We start from the raw sequence: 6,000 nt of genomic DNA, 5'->3' as shown, positions 1-6,000 counted from the left end.
TGGGTTGAAATCAAGGTGTTAGTGGGGCCACATTCCCTTGTAAGAGAGAATCTGTTTCATGCCTTTTCCAGCTTCTGGTGGTTGCCTGCATTCCTTGACTTGTGGCTGCATCATCCTGGTCTCTGCTTCTGTGATCACATTGCTTCCTCCTCTTCTGTCTGTGAAATCTCCCTCTCTTATAAAAACACTCATGATGGCATTCAGGGTCCACCCATTCAGGGTCCATAATAGTCTCAGGATTAGACTGTTAACTCAGTCACATCTCCAAAGACACCCTTCCCAATTTTTGGCCATGTAAGGTAACAGTCTCAGGTTCCATGAATTAGGATGTGGATAGCTTTGGTCAGGGGGCATTTTTCAGCCCACCACAGACAGTCTTTTTAATTTTAGTCATTTTAACAGGTTTGTAGTAGTATCACAATATGGTTTTAATTTGCATTTTTCTGATGGCTAATGATATTGAGCATCTTTTCATGTGTTTAGTTATATTTATATATCTTCTTTGGTGAAGTATGTGTTCAAATATTCTGCCCATTTTTAAGTTGGATTGTTCATTTTCTTATTTTTGAGCTTTGAGATTTCTTTATATATTCTGCAAGGAAGTTCTTTGTCAGATATATAATTTATAGCATTTCTTCCTGTATGTGGTTTGTTTCTCATTCTCTTTTTTTATATATATATAAATTTATTTATTTAATTTATTTAATTTTGGCTGTGTTGGGTCTTCGTTGCTCTGCGTGGGCTTTCTCTAGTTGTGGCAAGCAGGGGCTACTCCTTGTTGCGGTGTGGAGGCTTCTCATTGTGATGGCTTCTCTTGTTGTGGAGCACGGGCTCTAGGCACATGGGCTTTAGTTGGTGTGGCTTGCAGGCTCTAGAGCGCAGGCTCAGTAGTTGTGGTGCACGGGCTTAGTTGCTCGGCGGCATGTGGGATCTTCCTGGACCAGGGCTCGAACCCGTGTCCTGCATTGGCAGACGGATTCTTAACCACTGTGCCACCAGGGAAGCCCTCTTTCTCATTCTCTTTGACAGCATTTCTTTCTTCCTTTTTTCTTTTTTTCTTTTTTCTTTTTTGGCTGCTTTGGGTCTTCGTTGCCGCACTCGGGCTTTCTGGCTTTCTCTAGTTGCAGTGAGCTGGGGCTACTCTTCTCGGGGCTACTCTTCATTGCGGTGCACAGGCTTCTCATTGTGGTGGCTTCTCTTGTTGCGGAGCACGGGCTCTAGGCACGCGGGCTTCAGTAGTTGTGGTGCATGGGCTCAGTAGCTGTGCCTTGCAGGCTCTAGAGCGCAGGCTCAGTAGTTGTGGCACACGGGCTTAGTTGCTCCTTGGCATGTGGGATCTTCCCAGGCCAGGGATAGAGGCCATGTCTGCTGCACGGGCAGGCAGATTCTTTTTTTTTTTTAATAGATCTTTATTGGAGTATAATTGCTTCACAATACTGTTAGTTTCTGTTGCACAACAAAGTGAATCAGCCATATGCATACACATGTCCTCATAACCCCTCCCTCTTGAGCTTCCCTCCCACCCTCCCTATCCCACCCCTCTAGGTCATCGCAAAGCACCGAGCCGATCTCCCTGTGCTATGCTGCTGCTTCCCACCAGCCAACTATTTTACATTCGGTAGTGTATATATGTCCATGCTACTCTCACTTCGCCCCAGCTTCGCCCTCCCACCCCACGTCCTCAAGTTCACTCTCTATGTCTACCTCTTTATTCGGCAGGTGGATTCTTAACCACTGTGCCACCAGGGAAGTCCCAACAGCATTTCTTGATTTGTATCATAATTCATCCCTTTTAGACTTTCTGGACTGGACCCTTTAAGGGCACGGACTATAAACTATTCCCTCTATGTCCTCAGCACCCATTACAATGCCTGACATGTAAAAGATCTTCATTGAATATTTACTGTTCTTCTCTTCATTGCTCATCCTTTTCATAAGGTCACATTTAAAAAGCAAAATTTCTCATATTAACATAATTTCAGCGTGGTTTACTTAGGATGTAGTTTATTTAATTTATTTTTTATTGAGATATAATTTACAAGTTATAAAAATTCACCCTCTTAAAGTGTACAATTCAGTGATTGTTAGTATATTTATAAGGTTGGGCAACCATCACCACTGTCTAATTCCAGAACATTTTCATCACCACAAAAAGAAACTCCATGCCCATTAGAATCACATCCCATTCCCTTCTCCCCCCTCCCCCCTCCATGATCCATGGCAACCATTAATCTACTTTCTGTCTCTATGGTGTTGCCTATTCTGGACATGTCATATAAATGAAGTCCCATGATCACCATCTGCAAGCTGGAGACCCAGGAAAGCCAATGGTGTAGTTCAGTCTGAATCCAAAGAACTGAGAACCAGGGGAGTCAATGGTGCAATTCCCAGTCCAAGGGCAAGAGAAGACCGATGTTTCAGCTCATCCAGTCAGGCAGTAAAGCAAAGTCTTCCTTTCTCTGCCTTCTTGTTCTATTCAGGCCCTCAGTAGATTGGATGATGTCCACCCACATTGGGGAGGGCAATCTGCTTTACTGTCTACCAGTTCAGATGCTAATCTCACTTGGAGACACTCTCACAGACACATGTAGAAATAATGTCTAGCCAAGTATCTAGGCACCTCCTGATCCAGTCAAGTTAACACATAAAATTAGCTATCATAAAGATCATCCACATTGTATCATGTATTAGTACTTCATCCCTTTTTATGATTAAATAATATTCCATTATATGCATATACCACATTTTGTTTATCCATTCATCGGTGGATGGAAATTTGAGCTGTTTCAGCTTTTTAGCTACTATGCATAATGATGCTATCAACATTCATGTAAAATTTTTTGCTTTAATATATGTTTTTAATTCTCTTGGGCATATACCTAGAAGTGGAATTGTTGGGTTGTACGGTAATGCTATGCTAAACGTTTTGAGGACCTTCCAACTGTTTTCCAAAGTGGCTGTACCATTTTACATTACCATCAGGAATGTATGAGGGGGTCCTATTTTCCCACATTCTCTCCAACATTTATTATTACCTGTCTTTTTTCTCATGGCCATCCTAGTGGGTATGAAATGATTTTGCTTTGCATTTCTCTAATGACTAATGATGTTGGCATCTTTTCACTTGCTTATTGGTTAATAGCTGATTTAAAGTCTATGTCTGGTGATTTCAACATCTGAACTTCCCCAGGGACCATTCCTATTACATTGTATTTGCTATTTTCTTTCCTGTTTAAAGGGCCATATTTTGTTTCTTGGCACACTTGTAGTTTTTTTGTTAAAAACTGGACATTTAAATAATAAACTGTGGCAACTCTGAAAATCAGATTCTCTCCCCTTCCCAGCATTTGTTGTTGTTGCTGGTGGTTGTTGTTTGTTTGTTTTAGTGGCTTTTCTGAACAATAAATTCTGTATTCTTTGTTGTGTGAGGTTGCTGAAGTCTCTGCTCAGTTAACTTAGTGGTCAGGTAATCACTGGGCAGAGATTTCCTTAGATGCCTGGAACCAGTATATCTCCCAGTCTTTGCCGAAGGGCTCTGTGTGCATGTTGGAGCATGCCTTCAACATTCATTCAGGAAGTTAACAACTCTGCCTTAGCTTCCACTTTCTATTGTGTGGGCCCTCAAGGTCATCCAGAGCTGAGAGCTAAGGACCTCCTCAGGTCTTTCCACAGCACGCATGGAGTTCTGGGCATACATAGCCCCATACATAAACTTACTTTCTAGATTCTTAGGAATATGTCAGAGCTTTCAAAGTCCCTATGGACATCTTATGCCCCATATTTTCCTTTAAAGCTTTTTTGGTTAGCGTATTGCTTATCCCAACTTTATTTGTCACTCCTGTCAACCAGAGAGTTAAACAATTGCCACTAATTGTTTGGCCAAACACCCCTGTGGAAAATGCTTTTCCCACTAGATGAACTCCACGCTGAGTCATGTCAAATATAGACAGCCTTGCAAGTAGGGTCTTCCAGGAACCACCAGGCAAGTCAAAGGATGATAATTCTCTGGAAATGAGGCTTTGAAGGGCATCTAACTCCATTCAGCAACTTCCAGTGGTTGCCAGGCTACCAATTTTTGAGATGATTGCAGGCTGTTTGTTTTCAAGGCAGTATAGAGCTAGAGAAGGGGGTTGGAAGAGGGCAAGTTAAAATGCCACAAATCCCACTGTTTTTGCTGAGATTGAGCCATTTTTTCCTGAATAAACACTCCTCAGATTGCTGCAAGGCTTGGGGTTTATATCTAGAGTTCTGAAAAAGTGAACTGAAAATTTTTAGCAGTTTTCTTCTTCCTTTTATAAAGAATTTGTGGTGGTCCTTACTCTGCCGTTTACTCTGCCATTACTCCTCTGTAGCTTATTTAAGGTGACATGTTTTGCCACTCAAATGGTTGTATCCAATTACCATATTTTTGCATGGCTAACTCCTACAAATCCTTAGGACTCAGCTCAAGAGCCCCTTCCTTGAGCAATGGAACACTTTCCATAAATTAAATCAGATGCAGAAGCTGATTAAGGGAATCAGATGCTATCCCAGCTGCTCTTGTTCAATGAGTGAATGAGGAGAACTGGATCTATGCCAAGTCAGCATTCACTTTTCCCAGTTCCCCCCACCTCCTCCCTACAGTAGCCCTTGAAGCAGAAGAGGCCACAGCAGTGAGAGGCCCGCGTACCGCAAAAAAAAAAAAAAAAAAAAGAATAAAATGCTCTTCTTTTAATAACAGATTTTTGCCTGAATAATTCAGACAATTTCATTGATGTTTCAATTAGCATTATCCATAAAATCATTTAAGTAAGAAGTTTTAAAAATAGAACCTCTAACTGAGGCATTCAAAACAAAAGATACAACATTCCAAAGCAAAGTGAAAGTTGGTTGTATGACCATTTAAAAAATAACTTTATATTTTGAAATAGTTCAAGACTTCCAAGAAATTACAAAAATAGTTCAGAGGGTCTCATGCACCCTTCACCAAGCTTTATATAATGTTAATATCTTACATAGCCATTATATATGTCAAAACTAGAATTGCATAACTCTTAAACTCCTCATTCATGTTGAGCCTATAAAAGCATCAAGTTGCTGGAGACCAAAATATAGGATTTTTGAAGGGTGATACTTCTTTAGAAAGAACTCTGGGTATACAATGTTCATTGCAGCTCTATTTACAATAGCCAGGACATGGAAGCAACCTAAGTGTCCATCAACAGATGAATGGATAAAGAAGATGTGGCACATATATACAATGGAATATTACTCAGCCATAAAAAGAAATGAAATTGAGTTATTTGTAGTGAGGTGAATGGACGTAGAGACTGTCATACAGAGTGAAGTAAATCAGAAAGATAAAAACAAATACCATATGCTAACATACATATATGGGATCTTAAAAAAAAAAAAAGGTTCTGAAGAACCTAGGATAGGACAGGAATAAAGATGCAGATGTAGAGAATGGACTTGAGGACACGGGGAGAGGGAAAGGTAAGCTGGGACGAAGTGAGAGAGTGGCATTGACATATATACACTACCAAATGTAAAATAGATAGCTAGTGGGAAGCAGCCGCATAGCACAGGAAGATCAGCTGGGTGCTTTGTGACCACCTAGAGGGATGCATAGGGAAGGTGGGAGGGAGACGCAAGAGGGAGGAGACATGGGGATATGTGTATATGTATAGCTGATTCACTTTGTTATAAAGCAGAAACTAACACACCATTGTAAAGCAATTACACTCCAATAAAGATGTTTTTAAAAATTAAATAAATAAATAGCTAAATCAATCAAAAAACAAACAAACAAACCTCTGGGTATGCTATGGGTCCCCCCTAATGCTTCATCCACAAGCAACCACAGATCTATAACAAATTTTATTTTCTATTATTTCTAAGAGACCCTAACTGTCTGGAAAACTACAGGAGAATAAAACCTTAAGGTAACTATATGGGTTTTTGGTTTGGCTTTGGTTTTTTATTTCCTTAAAGCTTGGCAGTTTTACTATTTTCTAATTC

The sequence above is a fragment of the Delphinapterus leucas genome, chromosome 3 (assembly GCF_059928025.1).
Source record: "Delphinapterus leucas isolate spDelLeu-1000000601 "Yukka" chromosome 3, BTC_Dleu_Yukka2, whole genome shotgun sequence".
Taxonomy (NCBI): Eukaryota; Metazoa; Chordata; class Mammalia; order Artiodactyla; family Monodontidae; genus Delphinapterus; species Delphinapterus leucas.
The sequence above is the reverse complement of the archived record's forward strand: the minus strand, read 5'-3'. Positions refer to the sequence as shown.